This window comes from Bombyx mori, chromosome 1 (genome assembly GCF_030269925.1).
Source record: "Bombyx mori chromosome 1, ASM3026992v2".
NCBI lineage: Eukaryota > Metazoa > Arthropoda > Insecta > Lepidoptera > Bombycidae > Bombyx > Bombyx mori.
In genome coordinates, this window is record NC_085107.1 from 18,912,862 (window position 1) to 18,938,618 (window position 25,757).

The 25,757-nt window shown below is 35.9% G+C and overlaps 1 protein-coding gene and 1 long non-coding RNA gene across 7 annotated transcripts in view; both read left to right on the forward strand.

Moving 5' to 3' along the window:
• LOC101745029 (potassium voltage-gated channel protein Shaker) overlaps positions 1 to 25,757 on the forward strand; it is a 527,752-nt gene that overhangs the window by 234,543 nt on the left and 267,452 nt on the right. The gene's annotated exons all lie outside the window — the stretch shown is intronic.
• Positions 17,468 to 19,093, forward strand: LOC134199591 (uncharacterized). Its single transcript, XR_009974145.1, has 2 exons — positions 17,468 to 17,987; positions 18,851 to 19,093. It is a non-coding gene; the product is annotated as an uncharacterized LOC134199591 (long non-coding RNA).

Here is a 25,757-nt window from a genome sequence, read left to right on the forward strand (position 1 = left end):
AGGGTTATGGATGTATATTAAATATATGTATATGTATAATAAAAATCTTACATTTATATCCGTTATCTGGTACCTGTAGCACAAGTTCTTTACGAACTTATCACGGGACCAGTTAACGTGGCGTGATTGTTAGTAAATATTTATTTATTTATTATTTATTATTATTTATTTAACTAACAGTCTTCGCAACTTATTTGCAACGAAATTAGATACGCCTGTCAAACTAAATGTTTTTTTCAAACAAATACATTTAGTATTTAGTGTGTATATCAGTGGAAGTTGGAAAGTAGCCCAGGTGATTGACAAATTAAGGAGCGGACGGTTAGCGTGGTATGGACATGTGATGCGTAGAGAGGAGATGCATGTTTTTATTTTGTTTTTTTTATTGCTTAGCTGGGTGGGCGAGCTCACAGCCCACTTGGTGTAAAGTGGTTACTGGAGCCCATAGACATCTACAACGTAAATGCGCCACCCACCTTGAGATATAAGTTCTAAGATCTCAGTATAGTTACCACGGCTGCCCCACCCTTCAAACCGAAACGCATTACTGCTTCACGGCAGAAATAGGCAGGGTGGTGGTACCTACCCGTGACTAGCAGATATATGGAAATGGTAGTGCAAGATAGAGGGGGAAAAGATCGACCGAAGAAGACATGGATGGAGTGTATGAATGATGATATGAGAGAGAGAGGAGTGCCTATTGAGATGACGGCTGACAGAAGAGAATGGAATAGAAAAATTAGCTGTGCCGACCCCATCTAGTGGGATAACGTGGAGACAAAGAAGAAGAAACACACTGTGTTCATATTGTTTATGATAGAGTGGCTTGAACACAATACGCATTCTAAGTACAAATATTGTATTTAAAAAAAACCTAAAACAGATGGTTTTAGTCAGAGAAATGATTAGTATCCTTTCTAATCAAGCGATTAGGAGCAGGGTTTTGTTCTTGCCTTCGGAGGTATCGTGATCTTGGTCATGAGTGGTCTTTATTAATAATGTCAACAATAAGTGTGTTCCATTGTTGGCCAGTATATATGCCTCTTTCCATATTACTCTTTACTATCGCGACTGGAAAAGCAATCATACAACATATTGAAATTTTCGACCTTATGTTTTATAGTGTATGACATAATTTACGTTGCAGTATCAACGCGCTCCGGTAATAAAATGATACCAGGAAGCTCGTTATCAGAAGAATTAAAAAGAGGCTTGGTTTCATTTCTTCGAAACATCAGCGATGTTTTACAGAGCTGTGCTTTAAAATATAATTAATACATTTTACAGATTTGATCAATCGATTCAGCTTACAGCTACCGAAGCCGTAGCGGTTTCATTATACGGGTTCCTATTATCGGGTTCATATTGCGGATTCATATTGTACGAAATTTCGAAATTTTTTTTTCCTACCTAAGCTGATAGCCTTGAGATGCTTCAGCGTAACTTTAACTAGTAGGTGAGCTCACGGGGCTCAAACCTGACGACGTTGGGAACACGAATCCTAGCAAGAGCAGTGCTTCACAGAATCTACCATCGAATCAGAAACGAAAACCACTGAGAAGATCCGGCGAGAAACTCAGTGGGCTTTGTCTGTGGGTTAATTTACTAGCCGAGCGCTTCGTCGCAAGCGACGGGTTCGACGAGAACGATGACTGTGGAAATTTTCATTTATAGACTACACTATGAAACATAATTAATTTGGTTTCGGCGCACTCTCTCTCCCTCTCCTCTTCTCTCTAGCTTAATGGACCATGTCTTTGACGCTGTCCTATCGTTTCTAATAACTAATTGAATAACAATATTAATTTACTATGGCTTGCAAACATCGTTGGTTCATCAAATCTAATTAGACAGTCTTCCTGTGACCGCGGTCGAAACAATCTTAAATGAGGATACGGACATTTCCTAATAGAAAATTCAGTTTGCCATCAGCGTTTTAAAGTTTGTATTGAAATATTTTAATGGATGGGAATTTCTATAGTGGGTCTCGTTAAAGACTAAAATAAGTAGAAAAACGGCGGTAACTTTTTCTAAGTATTATATCAGCTTAGTACGATAGCTAAGCGGGGCTAAGCCGCGCCGACAGAAGATGGAACGTATTATTGAGAATCAGACTATGTAACCAGATTGGTTCTGATTACATCCTTTTTCAGCAACGTAAAAAGTGTTAGGAAGCAATGGGTCGCGGTTAAAAGCAATTCAATTTCAGATAGAAGTTCCACTACGGTGATCGAGAATAGTGAACGACTTATATGGTCTAATCACAGAATAAGTTTGACATTGGATCACTACTAAGATATGCTTAAAGACAACAGCTATGTGTATAATTGCATGCAAAAAAAGACACATAAGATTAATATCATATTCACGCATACAGTGCCATTATACCTGACAGTCATTACTGAAATAGTAAAGATAGTGGTAGACTGAGATTGTCGACTCAACTAGACATTCAGCACCTTTGTACTATTATAAAAGCAAAGAGCTTATAATATTTTTAGATAGAGAGTTTCAAATAATAAAATGAGCGTTAGAAAACGTTTGCGCCTTTGTCATCGGCAATTTCACTAAAACACCTCTCTATTTTTAAAATTGGAAAATGCTCAATACTAGGTTCTGCCTTTTTACCTCCGCAGAAAATCTAGGAAGGTTTTGTTAAAAGTCGCGACAAGCGTACATTTTTCTTGGTCTCTCCTTTTTATTATTCTATTATAAACAAGACCGGGTTCTTGTCAGTCCATTATAACGGAACGGCTTCGATTTCATAATTAAAAAACTCATTCAAATCTTTATTTTGTTTTCAGTCTGTTGTCTCTGATTCTCTCATTTTTAATCTACTTAGACATTATAATAACATCTTCGGAGACTTTTTGGCGGGAACGCGAGGAGTGAAGTTGTGTGATTTGTTTTATTTTGTCTATTTAGTGTTTCTTCGAGTTTAAATGTGTAATAATGGTAGTTTCATGAACATCATGAACAGCCCACAGTCGTCCACTGCTGGACATAGGCCTCTTCCAATCTACACCATACCTACACATGGTAGTTTATTAACTGTTTAATATCTGTGAAAGTGCACAAATGTGGGAAAATGAAACAAAGCCGCTGGACGTAACTTCTCGGGATCCTCCAAAAAGTCCACTGAAAAAATCTTAGTAAATGACCACTATTTTACTGATATTATATTTCATCCCATTTCATTTCATTTCATTCTAGTTGATTAATGTCTCAAATTAATCATCTTCATTTCATTTCACTCCATAATAAAATAAGACATGACTTAAAGGTCTCAGTTATCAGGTCATAAAATCCCTTAAAAAAAAACATCTTCGGAAATTCGTTTCAAATGACTTAGTACATATGCCTTTGTCGCGTTAATGAAGGCTGGTTCCTTAACTGGAATTCGGGCATTTTTAGGCGCTCGTCCTCTCAAAGCCAATTGGCCCGCGAGCCTGTCAGCTCTGGGAAATAAACAAAGAGTTCGAATCAATAGAGGTTAGACTATTTTCATTAAGATCCATAAATGCTAGACCATCAGAAGTTTCACACGCCTTCAACGACACAACTACGAGTTGATATTAGTCAAGTTACATAGTTATTAATTTAATTTCGTACTAAGTGCTTTTCGTAATTCTACTTGCATTGGAACTATACATAAGCTTATGTTATTTGTAGCACTTCTGTATTCTAAAAGCACTCAAAAATGTATGCTCTTAGGAATAAAGATACCTACAGAACAAAAAAACCCGATATTTTAGATCTAATATTTTTTTTTATTGCTTAGATGGGTGGACGAGCTCACAGCCGACCTGGTGTTAAGTGGTTACTGGAGCCCATAGAAATCTACAACGTAAATGCGCCACCCACCTCGAGATATAAGTTCTAATGTCTCAGTATAGTCACAACGGCTACCCCACCCTTCGAACCGAAACGCATTACTGCTTCACGGCGGAAATAGGCGGGGTGGTGGTACCTACCCGTGCGGACTCCCAAGAGGTCCTACCACCAGTAAATGTATGTATATATTTAAACGTATATAAGTATCTATGTCAGGTTCTGGTCCCCATAACACAGGGAATCTTAATTTAGGAGCGGACGACAGCGCGTGATTTGTTCCTAGTTATTTATTTTTTATTATTATGAAGTCTAATAAAACGTGTTTAATATTGTTGCGCCGGTAAGAGTAACGCCATCTATCGCCGAATATTCGAACGAATATCGAAGGATCTAATAGCACCTATAACGCTCTAGCCCAAGAGCCCGTGGGCTCTACCTGTATGTATTTGACCAGACCTGGACCTCCGAATAGCTGGAACCTTCCATCATCTACATCACTAGATTTTTTGGCATTGTATAACTGGCAAGTTAAATGTTGAATGATAAAAATGAGGAATTGAATTATTTTTTGATCAGCATTATACCGTATTATTTGTAATTATTCCATAAAAAATTCACTTCTTTATTGTCTAACTAATGAAGTTTAGTATATAAAATATAAAAAAATTATTAATTTCGGTAAATACATTGCTAAAGTAAATTGCAAGTAAATTATATTCCTCTAAAACAGTGAACGGAAAACATAATATACATCTGGCCGGGTAGTAGCTAAGATTTTATTATATGTTGATGTGTGTACGCAATGTAGAGGTCTGCCGTGATCAAAATAAGTTTTTAAGACTATAATAAACAACATATTATTATATCAATGGCAGATCTGGTCAATTACTTTCAAAATTTTATTTTTTTAGCATTTTCAAAGTGGTCTGCCACAAAGTAAAATGCGCGATAATGGTCTGCCATTCTTATTTTCTAATAATAATAATCATATATTTTCAAAATTTCAAAACGGCAGACGTGGTCAAATGGATTTAAAATCCGTCAAAATCGGTACCTGTCCTACCTGAGCGCTTGGCGCGTCGACCACTTTGAGCTTAGTGAGTCCCCACCCCATGCATGGTAGGTATAGGGGTCTCAATGTACGAAAATTCAGGTCTGGTCAAATACATACAGGTAGAGCCCACGGGCTCTTGGGCTACTCGAGAAGTACAACGTCATCATTGTCAGATAGCGGAAACACAATAATCGAAATATATGGAATATTCTCGATAATTCCAGGGATGTGGTATCGGCTATAAAAGCGATGCAAACATGGTCCGCAGTCAATCAGTTAACAGAACTACTCGAACCGAAACAGCGAACGGATCACCTGAGGCGAAGCAGAAGAAGCGAATTGAGAGTTTTAAAGTGTTTGTTGAGTGTTTTAAGTGTTGAATACAGTTTTTAATTTGTACTTCGTTAGATTTTTTTTATTTATCCCGAACCCCAGCGCGTAATAATGTGATAAAAAGTTATTATTGCGCATAAACGTTCCACCTTCTTTGAGCAAGCAAGCATCTTCGGAAAATTCTTCGTTTTGTTTGCCTTATTCTAGAGTGCCGTTCACTTCGCCTCTTAGGTATATTGTGACCTACTTTAAAATAAATTTGTTGTGAAATAAACGACGAAGACTTCCTGACCTATCTTTCAGGGACATACCAAGTGGATCGGATGGTCATATTAAAAATATGAATGCATATACGATGAACACTCTTAGGGCGATGCGGAATCAACATTTATTTTGATATTTAGATTTGAATGAGACTGAAAAACGCTTATCGGAAGATTATCATTATCTATGCATTTAAATTTAAAAAAATATAATTTTTGTCTGTCTGTCTGACTGTTTGTTCCGGCTGATCTCTGAAACAGCTAAACCGATTTTGACGGGACTTTCACTGATAGGTAGCTGATGATATAAGGAGTAACTTAGGTTTTTTTTAAACTAGCTTCGCCTCGCGCCGTCACCCGCGGCACGACAATAGTCACGGGTAACATCGCGGGACTCAGCTAATTATACATAATATCTTAAGCTACAAAGAACCAGACGATCTCCGAAATCAGGATATTTTTTTATTTATGATCTTAGATGGATGGACGAACTCACGACTCACCGTACTACCGATACGACTACCCGTACGGACTCACAAGAGGTCCTACCACCAGTAAAAAGAAAGAAAGAATTCCATTTTTCTTTACATTTAGCAGTGGTCATCCAGTCTCTTGCTGCTTTGGACACGATCTCGTATGCATACTGAATTAGTCGTTCTCCTCTCTTGCTTTTGTTTCCAAAACGTTCCCGCCTGCTATTCTGCTTTCATAGCTTTTTTTTTAAATCGACCATTATTTTTATAGACTGTGTAGAGATCAAAATATCATGAGGCTCTTCTATTGTCAAATAGTTGCATTTAAAATAAAAACACTTCGTTCTCTTCAATTATTTTAGAAATTCATATAGTTTGCGTGGCCGCATTGATGATAGGCGAGTTTGTATAAATGAAAACTAATCCTGTTACAAAAAATGTATTATGAGGTTCAAATTTTACATTTTGGTATAAACGCGTCGGTAGCGAGTAAGTGTTTGTTAGTGTAGCGGTTGAGTAAAATATCTGATATCATACTTACGGATTTCACGGCCGTCTGGTGTAGTAGTAAGTTACATGGTTACTACACAAGGGGGTCGCGGGTTCGAGTCCCGCCAAGAGAAGATATTTGTATGATAAATATAAATGTCTTTTCCAGGGTTGTGGATATATATTAAATACATTATGTATGTGTATAATAAAAATCTTACATTTATTTCCGTTATCTGGTACCTGTAACACAAGTTCTTTACGAACTTATCACGGGACCAGTTAACGTGGCGTGATTGTTAATAAATATTTTTATTATTATTTATATTTATACTAAAGCTAGTTATGCCTTGAAGCTTACTCGTGTACTCCTTGGTTTAGACGCTAAACTAATGAAAACTGACTGGGTGCCGCTGCGTCGTCACTGAATCTTCGTTCCACTGAATCTTGTTTACTAACTAAGCTCTCAAACATAACTTTATGAAAACACAGTTACAAGCGTGCGCCATGAATAAATTTTGCGGTATACGTTTAACTAATCAACGATTACAATTCTGTATTTTATTATGGGCTTTAATTTAATTTAATTTTAAGAGCTGATCAAAATTTTCACTATCGAAATAATAGGTAATCTTCCTATAATATCTTCTTTTAAACGTTCGAATGTTTAGATAATTTAAGATTTTGGATCTTCTGGTAGAAAATTTTCTAATTGCTTACAACCGGATAGATAAAGGATTTTGGACATAGAGCATAGGGATTCAGGGTATGATTTTGGGTGCGACATCGCCTGCTATGTACAAAAGTGTGACAATACCTACCACAACAGCTTGCTTTATAGCCGACAGCCTATTGCGAGTAAAATCCAAAATAGTTATATAAATCAAACGAATTCACTTGCATCTTAATTAAAAAATACCACCACAAATCCTTTTTTATTATTGCTTATATGGGTGAACGAGCTCACAGCCCACCTGGTGTTAAGTGGTTACTGGAGCCCATAGGCATCTACAACGTAAATGCGCCATCCACTTTGAGATATAAATTCTAAGGTCTCAGTATAGTTACAACGGCTGCCTCGTCCTTCAAACCGAAACGCATTACTGCTTCACGGCAGAAATGGGCAGGGTGGTGGTACCTACCCGAGCGGACTTACAAGAGGTCCTACCGCCAGTAAAAAACTGGATGACCACTGCTAAATGTAAAGAAAAATCGAATTGTTTGGAAGAGGTTTTTAATCTGAGGGGTCCACAATAAAAGGATATTAAATTGCACGAGTAGTAGATTTATTGTGGTTACTTAGTAATATAATTATTAAATACTAAATTAATTAAGCTCTCTAATTATTTTGGAATCAAATAAAGCTGTTTTATTATTATTATTGTCATTATTGGCCATGTTATTAACATTGATCACGTTGCATCAAATCAAGATGTAAGCTCCGAGATCTTCTCACCACACTTCACATCAGTAATTACGCAAATTATAATTTTGCGGGTTTGAATTCGAACACCGGTGCATCGCTACATACGAGTGCACCGGACGTATTATCTTTTAGGCCGCGACGACTTCAAATAACTTCGGCTTCTTACGGCAATAATGCACTTAATTCACGTCGAACGATATTTCTTCCGACCCTAATATCCAAGACCGCCCAACTGACTTTAGACATCGGATAGAGCCTTCAATTTTACATGCATCAATCAATGTTCGTGGTCGATCGAATATTTATTTCGGTATTATGTAAATTTAAAATTGAATTTTCAATAAAGCCATATTGGACGTAAGTTTATACTTGTTTTGTGTATTTCTCGTTAATCTTCAACCGAACTATATCGTAAGGCTAAAAATAAATTTGTATTATGATAGTAGAGTAATTTTTTGGGCGTATGTAGCGAGACAGCATGGGCATATACCACCAGCCTGCCTATTTCTGAAGTAGCAGTCTTGAGTTCCGGTTTTACAAGTACATAGATATTTGGGTAATCAGAGGCTTGGCCTATAACCCTGACATTGATAGTATCCGTGAGCGTCAGTAATCATTTACCATCCTGCCCATACTCGCAACCTACTCGACGGATCTTCTCAGTAGGTTGCGATTTCGATCCGGTGGTAGATTCAGCAAAGCACTGCTTCTTGCTAGGGTCAGTGTTAGGCAACTCTCCTATGTTGTGCCTGCGAGCTCACCTAACAGTACGAGAGTAGCTGGAACAGCCCCGGCTACTGGTGGCAGGACCTCTTGTGAGCCCGCACGGGTAGATACCATCACCTTGCCTATTGCTACCGTGAAACAGTAATGCGTTTCGATTTGAAGGGTGAGCCACTTTAACTATACTGAGACCTTAGAACTCATATCTCAAGGTGGGTGGCGGCATTTACGTTGTAGATGTCCATGGGGTCCAGTAACCACATCCCCATAGGCTACCAGCGAATAGGTAGGGGAGCCGTTACCATGCCGTGAGTCGTAAATTATTTTAAATAACTTCACAATAAAAAAGGATACTTATTACATTTCAATTGTGACTACTATTTTGTATCTCAATGATGGCTGTCATTTAGCCATGTCTATCGGTTTCGATAGCCACATGATATCAAATGGATCGTGATATTATTTTCCGTACTACGAAACAAACAGAAGCCCATAAGAATCTAGATAATTAATTGGATAAAAATCTACTCGGCCTAGGATCCTGTCTACATAATTCTATTCATGACGCTCTGAGCAGTGGAGTATTTCTCGAAGCAACTTGAAACTGTGTTCTGACTTCGTTATCTGCAGTCAGGCGTAGACGCAAATTGAATCAGTAACATAATAATATGTTGCAGAATGGAAATACGAAAGTCGCATGCAGGTGAGCGGTATTAGGTTGACAAAGTAGTATCGATTTATTTGGAAAAGATTTTCCAAGTTGCAAATGTAACAGACGATTCTGTGTTTTTGAATGGTCCATTTAGATTCGGCTCTATTAAGAAAATATACTATCACCTGAAATAGAAATCACAATAAGTGAAGGTAGTTTGACATTCATTCCAACGAATCGATTGGAATATCAGGGTCTCCATAGAGACTTCGGTTCCACTACCTCCTGATTATTTCTACTGCGAAGTAGTCATGGTGAACGGTTCTAACGAAACAAAACACTTGAGTATTTAGCCTCATGTCTCAAGGTGGGTGGTAGATTTCATAATTCTTGATTGCATTTATTTTATGGAATCGTGTAAGGAATTACCAGCAGCCCTATAAGTAAAAGTGGCAGTTTCTAGAGACGCTTCGATTTTACTCATTTAAGGACTTGCATGTATTTTCACAACACAAAGTTTACATACCAATAACGTTATTCTCCGCACGGGTGGGTACCATCACCCTGCCTATTTCTGCCGTAAAGCAGTAATGCGTTTCGGTTTGAAGAGTGTGGCAGCCGCTGTAACTACACTTGAGACCTTAGAACTTATATTATCTCAAGGTGGGTGGCGCATTTACTTTGTAAATGTGTATGGGCTCCAGTATCCACATAACACCAGGTGGGCTGTGAGCTCGCCCACACATTTAAACAATAAAAAAAAAAATTATGGCATGGGCAAAAAAAAGAAAAGTGTTCTCTCACTTCACTGTTCCTTAAATGTAAACATTGACAAACAAATCCGCATCTCACAAATTTACGAACAATGGGCACATGGAACAACATTACAATTCACTCGATTCATTATCAAAAATGCAACACCTAAACGAGCAGGTTAAAGACTTGGATGTAAACCGCTCGGAACATTTCGTTTGAAATTTTAATGTCATGTTATTGGATTCCTACATCGGCGAAAAGTCTTTTTTTTCGCGGTGCGTATTCATGAGCAACACAGGAGAGAAAAAAAAACATTATGTTTCTTTAAATTCGTCATGTTCTGATAAGCTTTTGTGTTTTTGTGACAGTAGTAGTGATGTACATGTTTTCTATTCTTATTTTTCTATAAAAACTTCATTTTTTTCCATCTTTCTATAATTTAAAATAAATTATGTTTTTGAAAATAAATCTATTTATATTTTGTTTTATATCTTCATTTTTATCTTGATCATTCCGTATGTCTTCTAATTTAACAAAATTGTTATGCTATACAGATAAACACCGCCTCCTGAGTAAAGTCCCTAGTTCAGTGCTCCGTTTGCAATGGAATAACAATAAATTAACAATAAAATAAAATAGAAAAAATATTACAACCGACGATTGCAACGGATTAACTTTGAATGCAATAGGAATTCAAAGATTTATTTGCGTAACGATCTAACGTTGTGAGATCATCCACTCGTGAAATAACAACAAACATGACTTCATTGAAGAAAAAAAAGTCGCGGTCGTTGTGACGGAGGGTAAAACAATATTTTTTTTAACGCTACAACGCTTACGCTTCTTGTACGTGACTGTCTTTTTTCTGTATACTATAATATGTTATTGTAACTCCTTTAATTTGTATAAACGTGCATTATTAATATTAAACTCAATAAAACAGATTAATTTGATTTCTACCCTTTTCGAACATTTGTCTGTATCATTTGTTCATTCGATATTAAAAAAGAATATTTTGGGTCCATTGCTGCATTTATTAACTATGAATGAATAACAATAGCACAATTACGGTATAACCCTTACACGTAACTGCAAACAATCAAACATATAGATATTCAATTATATTTCAATTCGCTGCTTAAACAGATTCATGAAACCGTTCTCGAAGATGAAGCCGCCACTGAACTGGAAATAACATTATTCTACGTCAAAGATTATTTTCAATGATTACCCTTGTGATAGAGTGGTCGTGATCGTCGTGTAGTATTTGAGGAGGCAAACTTGACGCGTTTCACGATATCTCTCCATCTCTCACACCTCAAGGATACTTTGCTTTTTTGTGGATTCATCTTTGATTAACACAAAGGAAAAACAGCTTGTGTGTCAGTTCTGAATAGTATTGCATTGAACAAAGTAGTAAAAAACATCTATCATCATGCTTAGTAAAATCGACTTAAATGACCATGGCCATGTAGCCCCCTCTCCCAGCTCTACTCCATATGTATCGACTGCCTTGTATGTGCGTATACCATTCAATTGTATACTCCGTAAACTTTTTTATTCGAATCCAGTAGACTTAAACACATGCCGGGCAGACTGTGACTTCCAATTTTTTTTAATTGTCAAATCACCAGTTGGAATACGTGAAATGGACTAAAACTCGTTGTTTTTAGGAACGATTTTACACGCCCCAGGTATTTCCATGCCCATAAATAATAAAATACAATTTTGACAAAAATAAAATAGCTCTCTACTAGCGCATATGGTCACGGCTCCGCTTCCGCGCGATTGTCGAGGCCTGCAGACATCACAATCGCTCAACGCTGGCACCATAGTCAACTCTCGTGAGCGCGGACGGGCGCGATACTCCGCTTCATCATAACTCACAGTTATTTAGTGATAACTCAGCTTTAGTTCACATAAACAATTATATAAAAATGAAACACTTGTTCGAAAATGAAAACGAAATAATAACCTACACGTAATGTATGTCTTACAGTTTATTTACGTAAACTGTAGATTTGACTGAACTTAAACCGTAGACTGTAAGATTTTATTTTCATATATCACTTAGCTCTTGTTGCATATTCATTTCCGAGTGTTTCTTCTAGATATGATACTGAGGGATTTCATATAGAGTCCCTTCTTTATTTCGCCGTAAGTCGTGTTTTACGTAAATAACACCACAGTTGGACAACAAAATTTTTATTGTTGTAGCGGCATAAACAATTCTAAGTAATTATATTATATTAGTTATTAGACACATTATAAATTCTTTTACGTTTTAAATTTTCGGCGGTAAAAAGGTCCCGTGTCACAGACTATATTCTTTTTCCCACCTATCGTGCGTTCCGGCTTACGCATCATAAAAATGTGCGTTCATAAACGCCACAATACCATGAATGACTCTAAATATGACGAAATGACCTTTTTTTCCATATGTCATCATTTTCTCTTCAAGATTAAATATGTTCTACACTTTCATAACCCAATTTCCTCACCTACCTTGTTTTTTTTTAAATTTTGACTATAACAAGTAACCCGAAAAATATAACCTAAATATATGTATACAGCATAACTATCAGCATCCCAAATCAGTAGATCTGCTTTTCTGCACGAATTACCAACGTTGTTACTAGATTTCTAAATATCTATGTTTTTTTAAGAACGTTCTCGGACATGTAAAAATATAGCACAAATCGACGCATATATAGTTGACATTATTATCTCCAGCAATAAATTGAACGTGTATTTGCGTCGTCTATTATCAAAGGTGGCAATCTATACATTTGGACAAAAAAAATTTATTGATATGTCAATACAGATTTATTTGAATATAATCGTCTCCTTCAAAGAATACGGTTCAAAACCTGCATTAAATAAAGGTTAATAGTTAACCTGTTATTTATCTAAGATGTCGTTCCGAAGAGTTTTGTGACTGCCAATGGAATACAAAGTCAATAATTCGTTTTTCTGATTTACCAATCATTGTCTAAAAGTCAGATTGCCGCCTTTGATAATAGCCGACTCATTTCACCAGAATTTACGACAAAACTAATCGTAACAGTTTCACCAGTAATGCTTTATGTGCTGGCGTCCTTTCATTGGTGATGCAATTATGCGCTTCAGTTTGAAGAGTGGACTGCTGTAGCTAATCCGATTGCGACTGACCATATCCACTTTGAGATTAAAATAGATTTTAATAAATGACGGTTTTATAAAAGATTCATATTCAATTAGTTTAATAATATATCAATACTCTTAGCATTGTAGGGCCGGCGAATTTGCCGATATCGATAAATGAAAAAAACTTATGCTCGAAATAAAACATGTCCAACTCTTTGAAATTACAGCAGTTTTTTCGATCACTTTTAGCAGAAGATTTTAATTTTAGAGGATTATATCCAGTCGCCCTCGATTTTAGTCATGCAATTCCGTCAGCTTAATGATGTAATCGTTTCAAAGCCTTCGAAAAATATTGATTGAAAAATAACATAGTATGTACAAAAAATCAAAATTTGCGTCTAGATTACCGTGCGTCACTTGTTACCAGTTATTTACGTAATAAAAAAATTATTTTTTTTAACAGCGCATCAGAGCTAAAACTAAATTAAACTTTAATCTTTCTTATTGCATTTTTAAGAAACTGTTTCACTCGTCAAATCTTAAGAAACTACTAAACGAACTGTAGACTTCATATGTGAACTTATCTTTTATTAGCGAGGTAGTTTAAGAAATTCAATAAATATTATTTGCACAATTGACCTTATTTCAAACAAATGCGCGTTGTTTAACCGACTAAGTACAGTTGCCATTAGTATTACATGTGTCAACATATTACTCGTATTGTTACGCGCTGCGGTTCGGGGTAATAAAAGTTCTACCAAAAATTACCACTGTATTAACCCTTAGAACGCTTACACAACACTTTAAAATTCTTAATTCACTTCTTCCGCTTCGCTTCAGGTGATCCGTTTGCTCTTTCACTTCGAGTAGTTCCGATTACTAACTAACTTCGTGCCATTTCTGTATCGCTTTTAAATTCGATACGACATCCCTAGTTTTATCGAGAACATTCTGGGCAAGTCGAGTAGCTTCGATGTGTGTTTCTGCTATGTGACAGTAGATGGCGTTGTCCTTCTCTATTTTACTAGTACCTTCGATATTCGAAGATAGATGGCGTTACTCTTACTGGCGTAACAGTACGATAAGTGTAGCCCGAGTTTTTCAAGATATCGACATATATTATTAATTTAGCAATTCACTTATACCTACAACGACAAACTACGGAATTTCCCCGGCCGCTACGAGAAATGCATCCGACATTCCTTTCCCGAAAATAAACACAAAAAAAATCCAAGACGAAGACGACAGTACACATTAATTTTCTTTATAGTCTTTTTGTTTGTTTCGTAAACAAGCTTGGTGCAAGGCACCGCCTCTTCTATACTCTGTTCACGAAATCGTCAATTTTTATTACACGCTTCGTCTACACAATGAATACGTTTGTTTCGTTCGATTCGGAAGGCCTACGCGGCGCAACGTGCTTTTTTTTTTGTTAAAATATTCGAATCATTATTTGCCATTTATGAATGCGTTTCACTTGTGATATCTCTTTTGTTTTAATAACCTACGTACAAAACACAGTTAAATTATGTTTTATAAATGACTGAACTATTTCGTGGAGATGCTTAAGGCTGTGAATGTAATATGAAGCTTTTTTTTAAATTTTGAGTGAAGGCTAAATTAGGTGAGCTTTAAGATTTTTGTAACATTTATAAAAGTTGATTTTATTCGAAATTCTAGCTTTAAGCCTCATGAGAAGAGGGACGCGTCATAGTGCTTAGGAAGCACCTTTGTGGGAAAGTTCTTAAATATCAAGCCAATAAAGTATTGGTTTCTATTTATCCCATACTTACGTAATAACTCCATCGCGAATATAAATATAACTATGAAAGTGCGGAAAAAAAATCGGGTGTGGAGTGTCTTGTAGCGATTAAAGTAATCAAAATCTACCATGGTTGCTTCCACTGTTCCGCGGGGACAATTTGCTTGTTTCTCAAAATCAGAAGTGTGCGACAATATTGAAATGAATTTTTCGAATCATAATTTCGTGCAATAAAAATCAAACCCGCAAAATTATAATTTGCGTAATTACTGGTGGTAGGACCTCTTGTGAGTCCACACGGGTAGGTACCACCGCCCCGCCTATTTCTGCCGTGAAGCAGTAATGCGTTTCGGTTTGAAAGGTGGGGCAGCCGTTGTGACTATACTGAGACCTTAGAACCATATCTCAAGGTGTGTGGCGCATTTACGTTGTAGATGTCTATGGGCTCCAGTAACCACTTAACACCAGGTGGGCTGCGAGCTCGTCCACACGTCTGTTTTATGCGGAAACATGTAGAGATTTTTCTCTTCGCTACTTCTAAGACTATATTAAATATACTATATTAAACCAACACTTCAAATAAATGAAATATAAAATATTTATATAATTATTTACAAAATTCTACCTCCTTCGCTATAAAATGTTTAATTTCACTTCATTATACATACAACTATTTCTGCCGCTTCATTATTAAGCCTCTATGAATGTTGGCTTTATTGTGATAGTGCGACCTGGTGTTTAGTCGAACTAAATGGTAAGCTCGGGCAAACGCGAATTCCTATCGCGGTTCTGTCGCTAATCCGGTGCAGTTCAAAGGGCTTTGTCGCAACGAAGTTCGTCTGCGCAACTTCACTTTGAAACTTCGAACGCATAGCTCGATGTTTGACTTAAATTTAAATTAACTCAAAGTTCATTTTGTTGAAACATATTTATTGATTATATTTAAGTATGTTTGGAAGATATAATAATAATAATAATATTTACTAACAATCACGCCACGTTAACTGGTCCCGTGCTAAGTAAGCCCCGTAAAGAACTTGTATTACAGGTACCAGATAACGGAAATAAATGTAAGATTTTTATTATACACATACATATATATTTAATAAACATCCATAACCCTGGAAAAGACATTTTATATTTATCATATAAATACCTTCCCTTGGCGGGATTAAAACCCGCGACCATCTTGTGTAGTGACCATGTCACTTACCACTACACCAGACGACCGTTAAAGATATCGAATTAAGGAAACTCTATCGATGTTGAACATTGTGGCGGGTAGCCATCATACAACGCAAGATAATTGACAGATGCCTGAATCTCGCTTACGACATTTTCAAGATAAAGCGCATATATACAAGTTCCGAACAACAACATTCGGACCGTCGGTCTACCGAGCAAATATCACCCGCTCGGTGGAAGATCTTTCCTTTCGTCGTTAAGACTCCCAAAACATCATCACGGCTGAGCTGATGATACTTTAAATTTTCATTAATTTGATATTTCGTGGTCAAGTAACTTTTAGGTCTCCTGTAAATTATTCAAACGATGAATATCTAATAAGCTACCTGCTACGTAACAAATTGTACTACAGTGAAATCGCTATCTTCATTTGATTTCATGCGATTAATCCACGAATGTCAATGAAATTTGATTATGTGCAAGTGCGGAAAATAACTCAATATTTAACCGGCACAAATATAATGAATAACGTTAAACATTTTATAACGCATTTCATTTTAAATTTGCTCTGTTTTTTTTTACAACGCCATCTTGTTGTGTCTATAAAGCGGTTAGTTGCCCTCAATTAAGAAAAATAGTATTATTATTCGTCAATAGATGTCGGGAAGAGTTTATTATTGAAAACACGAATAAAACAACATTTTCTGAAAATAAATCGTAGCTAGATCGATTTATCGCCCCCGAAATCCCCTGTATACTAAATTTTATGAAAATCATTGGAGCCGTTTCCGAGATTCAGATTATATATACAAGAATTGCTCGTTTAAAGGTATAAGATAAGTAAAACTTAAAGTTCGAAATTTAAAGTTCCTTTCTTTTATTTTGATACCGCAAAGAAAAAGATTAATTGAAAAGAAAGAAAACTTCAAAGATATTGTGAAAACAACAATAAAATTTAGAATCGCATTTACGTTTCGGTCTTCCGCTGTTTGGCAATACACTGCTTGCTTCGTTTATGAGGACAACTGCAATGTTTGAATACAAACGAAATTCCATTATGCTCTTGAATTAGATAACACACAACATTCGTCAGCTACACGCTTCTGTTTGAATACAAGTTCAGATTGTTCGTGTCACAGTTTAATTATTGAAGTCATGCACTGCTCTCAATGCTGATTATTCGATTTTTTAGCTTTTGAATTCTTCTAATAGATTACAAAATGCATTTTCGTTAAATAATTAATGAAATCGGATGTGAGAAGCAGGTGTGTGTAAAATAATATGCAATCGTATCGTCTGAAGCAATGAGGCTTGCCGGAATTGCAATCCTGCCGGCAAGTACCATATTTTCGAAGCAAATACATACGTAGGTACTTGACAAGTGTATAATAAAAAAAAAACAAAATGTGTGCAATTCACACGTGGTAGAAGTGAAACCTTCCAAAATTAAAATACAATTATCCTAAACGTCTTAAGTATATGTAAAATTTTGTCATTAGTAAATAATTGTAAGGTAGCGCCCTCTGTGAATTGATATTTTAATTTCACGTATAATCCTAAATTAAAATTCACTACAAGAGCTTTCATACACACGTTAGTATTAAAAAATCTCACAGATGGCGCTGTATTAAAAATAGTATGTATATTTCTGTCTCATTCTTTGCTGGCTTCATCCTACACATTTTTATATTTGTGTCTCTTACCTGTCTTTTTTTCCGTTGCATCCGGTTTGAAATCACAACGATTCTAAAAAAGTTTTCACTTCAATAAAAAATTACAATAAAAATTGCGTTTTTTTTTTTAAACGCGTCATAGTAGTTACTGACATTTCATGACAGTTTTACTATTGATTTAACAAAATACACACACAAGATATCGACCATATTCGTTGCTTAATGAAGACTTATTAAGGTATGTAGAAATAGATTCGTCATGTGTTTTTAAATTACAAGTCCTTTATACTTTAGTAAAGCAAATGCAGAAAAAATATGAAAAGTACCGTTGTTGTTACTCGCTGTAATTGGAACCACACTAAAAACGCATAGAACCATGCGTGTCGACACCGAGAGAAGACGTCCGAATGTCTACCATTGTACCGAAACTATTGGGGATAAGTTAAACGCGCACTATTAATTTTCTCTTCAGCGTGTGACGAAACGCGATACTGTTTGTTAGTTATTCTTAAATATTTATTGGTCGTCTTTTTTTTTATTGCTTACAGCCCACCTGGTGTTAAGTGTATTTTTTTTTTTATTGCCCTTTATACGCAGACGAACATACGGCCCTCCTGATGGTGAGTGGTTACCGTCGCCCATGGACTTCAGCAATGCCAGGGGCAGAGCCAAGCCGTTGCCTACCGCTTAATACTCTCCACAAGCCTCGTTTGAAGAAGGACATGTCATAGCGCTCGGGAAACACCGTGGAGGGGAGCTCATTCCATAGCCGGATGGTACGTGGCAAAAAAGACCTCTGGAAATGCACTGTGGATGACCGCAGTGGCTCCAGGTAGTATGGATGAACTCTACTCCGGTGGCGGGCGGTGCGATGGTAAAAACGAGATGCCGGTATCATCTCGAACAATTCCTCAGAGCACTCCCCATGGAACATACGGTACAAAATACAGAGGGAACCGAAGTCCCTCCGCAGACCCAGAGGTTCCAAACGAAGTGGTTACTGAAGCTCATAGACATCTACAACGTAAATGCGCCACCCACTTTAGATATAAGTTGTAAGGTCTCAAGTATAGTTACAACCCCTAACCGGTTTTGTTTTAGTGATTCAAATCCTATGTTTTAAATTGGGAATTCAACTGTATTCGTGAGACTAATAGATAAGTAGCCCAGTCCAAACAACCAATAAAATAAACTAGACGAACAATTTTATTAAAATAAATAAAAATGTTCACATAATAATATGTAGAACTGAAATTATTCATCCAATTCTGACTGTACTCATACTATAAAATAGATATCATGTAAACAAATAAATCATATAAAATAAATTATGAACAGACAGAATTAAGATTTTGGCTTGAAACATCAATTTTACACACGTTCTATTCGTGGAATCGAATATCTGTTTGCGTTGTTATGGTGAATTCTGCCAGCAATTGCTAAGAAATATCTTGATTGTTACAACAAACTGTGCGATTCTAGATGTAGATATCCCTTCTCGATTGGTATTATACAGGTTTTAAAAACTTTATGCTCGTCTTTTTATTTATTGCTTAGACGGGTGGACGAGCTCACAGCCCACCTGGTGTTAAGTGGTCACTGGAGCCCATAGACATCTACAACGTAAATGCGCCACTCACCTTGAGATATAAGTTCTAAGATCTCAGTATAGTTACAACGGCTGCCCTACCCTTCAAACCGAAACGCATTACTGCTTCACGGCAGAAATAGGCAGGGTGGTGGTACCTACCCGCGCGGACTCACAAGAGGTTCTACCACTAGTAATTACGCAAATTATAATTGGGGTTTTGTGGGATTGATTTTTAATACACGATGTTGTTCCTTCACCGTGGAAGTCAATCGTGAACATTTGTTGAGTACGTATTTCATTAGAAAAATTGGTACCCGCCTGGGATTCGAACAACGGTGCATCGTTCAACACGAATGCACCGAACGTCTTATCCTTCAGGCCACGACGCCTTCACTCTTCTTTCATTCACAGTCTGCTACGGCAATGAATGCTTAACGTCGACAATCGTGCATAAAAAGGAAGCCGCTATCATTCCTAATATTTAACACGACTTAGTTATTTAGCTCAATCAATTTATTTATGTCATTAGTATAAAAAAGGCTTTTGTAGAAGGATTCCATATTAAGAGATTGCTCTTCTAAGAGTATCAACATTTTTTTTTATAAAATCAGTCTTCGCGAATACTTGGTTTTGATACAAGGGTATCAAACATTGCCTTTAGGTTAAGATGTTATTTTTATTATTATTTTATTATTCCGAAATTGTTTTTATTTAATTTTTGTATTGTGTGTGTAATATTATTGTTAATGAATTTAACATGGATGTAAAATCTGAAAATTAAGTAAATAAATGAATTGCAGTGATTAAAGAAGATGAAAGAATCACGGTGTCCCTTTCCGATCATCGTAATATAAGCCAAATAAGAGAATGATTCCTAAGAATCTTTGATTAAAAGTCAGAAGCTAATCGCCACTGCCGCAATCCAATTATTACAATACATCCTTCATACGCCTGAAGGTCACCTTATCGATGCATCAATGCAAAAAAAAAACCCTTCATTAAAGTAACCCTCCAAATTACGCTCTACAAACTCATATGAGCTACATCGAACGTGTAAATTAATATTCGCGTGACCATAAATTGGACTGTCCAGCAACACACTCCAGTCCATTTGTTTAATTAAAATACAAACGTAATATAGTAATATATATGGGAATACTCGTGCTTGAAGCGTCGACATGCCGACATTAGTGTTTTTACTCGCGCCGTGGCGATACGGGCGTTTCGTGATATCGTCCTTTCGAAATTGCCGATGAAATCAATCTATTATTTTGCGTCATTGCTATACGTTAGTAACACAACGGATATATGTGTATGTGATTGAAGTGCCGTGAAAAGGAACAATAAAATTAGAACTGGATGCTTAAAATAGATTTAAAAGGTAAATTTGAATTGAAAATCGTTTTGAAGACTAGAAAATGAAGGGAGCAAAAAATGCAATTTATGTTTCTCTGTCACTCTTTCTCTATTTCTGTGAAAAAAAGAAACTAAAATAGATTTCTTTAATATTTTACTAATTTTAACATTATCATTCGAAAATTATCTCCATTTCATGGTTATATTGAAACCAAATACCATTCGAACTTCGTGAACAATTTCTTAATTCTCCACCGATTATTCATTCCTTATACTCGTAAAACGTTTGACAAATTCTTGATTTAAATAAAATAGCATTGAAAAAAAAAAAAAAAAATTATTTAATCACACACTAAATCACGGGTGTAATGTCACTAAAAATACAACATTGATCAGAAAAACAACTCAGGCGCCGTCTATCGATACATTTTTAATAAACCTTCCTTGAAGAAAAACTTACACTAAAGATTCGGCTTAATTTTGATAAAAGATGCGAGAACGCATAGATTTCCAAAAAAAAACCTGAAACATCGATTTTGACATCGATTTTGTGTAATCGATTTTCAAAAAATCACATCGAAAGAAATTCTCTGAGCATCTTAAACACGACTATGACATTTAAAATGATATTCAGAATAAGTAACATGAAAAAAAATTAAGGCAGTATTTGTGAGCCCACACGGAGATATATCACAATCCTGAGTATTTATGCCACAAAGCATTAATTCGCACGGGCTTAGAGAACGGAGAAGAATTTGTTATTGAGACTTCGTTAACATTAACGCATTGCTAACCTGTTTTTTTTTTTAAATCTACAGTATTGTGTTTTATATATCAAACGCATTTATCAATTCACAGTTAGTATTTCAACATAATTATTCCCTACAAGGGTCGCGACCTAATAAAGGTACGCGTTGTCAACTTATAAATGATAACGTTTTCAATTTTTTTTTACCGCTCGGGTGGCGATGTTTTGAATATTAAAAGATCGAAAGCTTATTAACCGATTTCAAAAAAGGAGGAGGTTATCAATTCGACTTTTTTTTTCATGTGTATTGATTACTTCATAACTATTATTTTGGTAAAGTTTGAATGTACCTTATTTAAAAGCTGGTGCTTATCGTGTGGTCCCGTTTTTTTTAAGACGGCTAGTATTTGTTCAGGTACTCTTAATTAACTTTGATTACGTTGCAGATACTCTTATTTTATTCTGTTAAAGCTTTCTCTCTTTTTTTGTTGAAAACATTTTAATTCGCCGATCGGTAGAGCCTGAAGTTATTCATTGCGGTTATAATTAAAAGAAATTTCATTATTTTCTCAAACAAAACATCCGTAATTATTCTTGTAACGTTACATTACGATGTTTATTAAGTTATATTTTCTTTACTTGTCCATAGCCAGCAATTTAACCCCTCACATACAATAACGCGAATCCTCCACCTACCTTGGTACTTAGGACTGAAGTCCCTACTACAAATTGGTAATTGCCCAGTAGGCTGTGCGATTGAAACCAATCTAAAATCTTGCAAGCTTGCAACATTCCCTCCTGATAGGCGAGAACGTAAACACGGGAACAACGTTTCGTATTTCGGTAAAAAAAATTACCAAATTTTTTTTTTAAATAATATTTTTCACTTGGCAACACTTTAATTGAATTTTCCAATAAACTTCCAATGACAGCCATGTTTACGCACCCTAATTATGTTGACTGAGTGGTGAATTAATCTGCTTCTAGTTATCATCGTGACACACTAATCTAGTTATTTTTAGGTTAATACGTTTTAGTGCCTAAATTACGTTCGACTATTGCACAGGGGTAGGATTAGTAAGCTGAAGTGGCAGGTCACATAGCCCGAAGATCGGACGACTGAGGGGGCAGAATGATCCTCGAGTGGAGACCACGTACTGGCAAGCGCAGTGTGGGACGCCCACCTACCAGATGAACCAACGTCCTGGTGAAAATCTGGGTCACGTTGGATGCAGGTAGCAATGGACCGGCCGCACTGGACATCAGTTGAAGAGGTCTATGTTCAGCAGTGGACAGTAGACAGGCTGAGATTATGATGATAGCATATGACAATGCAATAATTTGCGTAATTACTGGTGGTAGGACAACTTGTGAGTCCGCACGGGTAGGTACCACCGCCCTGCCTATTCCTGCCGTGAAGCAGTAATGCGTTTTGGTTTGAAGAGCGAGGCAGCCGTTGTAACTATACTGAGACCTTAGAACTTATATCTCAAGGTGGGTGGCGCATTTACGTTGTAGATGTCTATGGGATCAAGTAACCACTTGACATCAGGTGGGCTGTGAGCTCGTCCACCCATCTAAGCAATAAAAAAAAAGCAAATACCGATTAGGTTCGGTTACATAAGTCGATCCTAACATTGATCGGCCTGTAAGTCATCGGCCAATTAAACAAACTTCAGTAATTAACAGTTTTTTGGACATGAAAGGAGACGGCCCGACATCCATCAGTGCAATGTGAACTTTAACTAGTTTAGAACTGAATACATAATTTGATAGCTAAAGTGTCGAGTCACTTGTATGAAAGTTTTAATGATGGCCAGCTTAGTGCATAACGTATGAGGAACGCGGTCTAAAGTTCATCCAACACGAAGCTCACTTTAACAAGCTTTTAAATATATTTTAATAGCGAAATTTCGTCTTGACAAGTGCACATTAAAGTAAGACATGTCACCTCACTATTATGCCCACTATTATGCTATCTATTAATACATACGAGTATAAACTAACTAAACTAATAAAATAAGTACAAACTAAAGTTTGAATGATATCAGTTCTAGTATATAAATATGAAATATAAATGAAACCATTACATATTTGTTATTCTGTATTCGAATATAGTGCAGAATTGTGTTGAGTAAAAATGAATATGCAGCGGAAATAGTTTTCTTAGAAAATAACAAAGCTTCTCAACTCAATATCCAATATGATTTAACGCTTGAAAGTAATTTGAATACGAAGGCTTTTGCGCTCTTGTTACTACTCATTTGCAGCAAAAATAAAATACATATAAACACAATTTGTAAATTTAGTAAAATAAGCAAGTGATAAAATTTATTAGTTTTCTCTTTAACTCACGAGAAAGAAGTTCACTCTAAATTAGATCCAAGAATGAGGAATCAAGTTTTTCAACGTTCAATGCTTATGATGATAACACAAGAGAAATCGAACGACTAAATAATTGCTTTAAAAATCTCAACTAAATGTTTCTAATAATCATATCTAAAGTCACAGTTGTAGTTTCAAGTTGAAAAAGTGGTCGTTGAATTTCGAATATTTTTGAACAACTTAAACACCAGCTCTAAAAGAAAAAAAAGGACATTTCCATCTATTCGTTAAGCGTAAAAGTAAATATCAAAATGCAATCAATTCTGTTATTTAAAATGTAATTACAATTCACGAAATTAACACGAATTTACAATTACGAAAGCATCGCATCAATTAACGCGATGCAAAATTAACTGTTTGATGCGTTCTGATGATTTATTTGGAAAACATGGTTGCATACAATCACAACCACGGCTCATCGACTGTGTATATACATATTTTCAACACAAAACGTCGAAGTACCGATGATTTGCACAATGTACTTGTTCAGTAGCTGTGCCTCCAATTTCAGCTCGGACACGGATCATTTTGGCATACTAATCACCAACCGATTTGTTCACCGACTTAGTTGAAAGCGACACTAATTATGGAAAGACATTCGCAAAAAAAGCTGAGGGCTAATTCAACGTCATTGTTGAGATTAGCGTCCTTAGCACAGAGAAATGCACAAAAATCTGTGTATCCGATTTCACCTGACGAGATAGAATCAAATATCACTTCAAATTTTTTTACCAGATAGTTTTATAATGAACTAAAAGAATTTTATTTATGTACTTTCCCCAAGGTTTTATTTTAAACTCAATTATATATATTTTTTATAGTACCCAGAAAGATTTTATCAAATACTAGCTTACCCGGTAAACTTCGTAGTGCCTCAATCGATAAATAAAATACCTAAACTTTTGTATATAATAAACTTAAAACAAACAAAAGGAATCCGTCCGACGGGGTACACATCAAAGGAAAAACAAAATTGTTATTTTTATTTAATTCCGAGCATTTTCATTCATTTATTTCTTTTAAACCTTCCCTGGACTTCCACAAATAATTCAAGACCAAAATTAGCCAAATCGGTCGAGCCGTTCTCGAGTTTTAGCGAGACTAACGAACAGCAATTCACTTTTATATATAGGTATATAGATATAGATTAACTGAGAGATTTGTAAAACATATTCTATTAAAGAAGAAAGTGTCATAATAAATTTTAGGGTGCTTTTGGACCTTTCTCGAAAACAAACGATGATTCCTGAAATGAAAAATAAAACACAAAAATTGCATTTCAAACTTGCACGCAACACAAATTTATAATTATTACAATTACGAAGTCCCTTTTGACGCTTCTTAGAACGTAACTCTTCACGTTTCGCATAATTTGAAATAACTAGTGGTCCCCCGGTAGTCGAAATTCGACTACAGTTAAGTGAAATAATAATTTTGTACATTATTATGATTCTATTTTCAAAGACTACATCAATGGCGGATCCAGGGGGGGGGGTCATGGGGGTCATGACCACCCCCTGAGCTGGTTCCAGGACTTAGGCGGACCACTAATTGAATATAATGATTTTATTTATATATTTTGCCACCATACAAATTTTATGTAACTATGTAGTTACATAAAATCTGTACCTTCAATATTTAATTAATTTAATATAATATAATAACTTTGTATAATGGCAAACTTCTGGGAACGAACGCATCTAAATTTGACTATGTGACCCCCTCCTGGCGCCAAAGCTGGATCCGCCCTTGGACTACATCGATGCCTCCAATGAACACTACTGTAACTCCAAATTCGTAGGTTTACAGGAGGAGAGTTTAAACGAAAAAAGTTGATAAATATATCTGCAATAATAAAGATTTTATGTTTTTTTTCTTGTGTGACTAGCTCATTTACTCTTGCTTCGAACCCCATTAATAAATTTGTA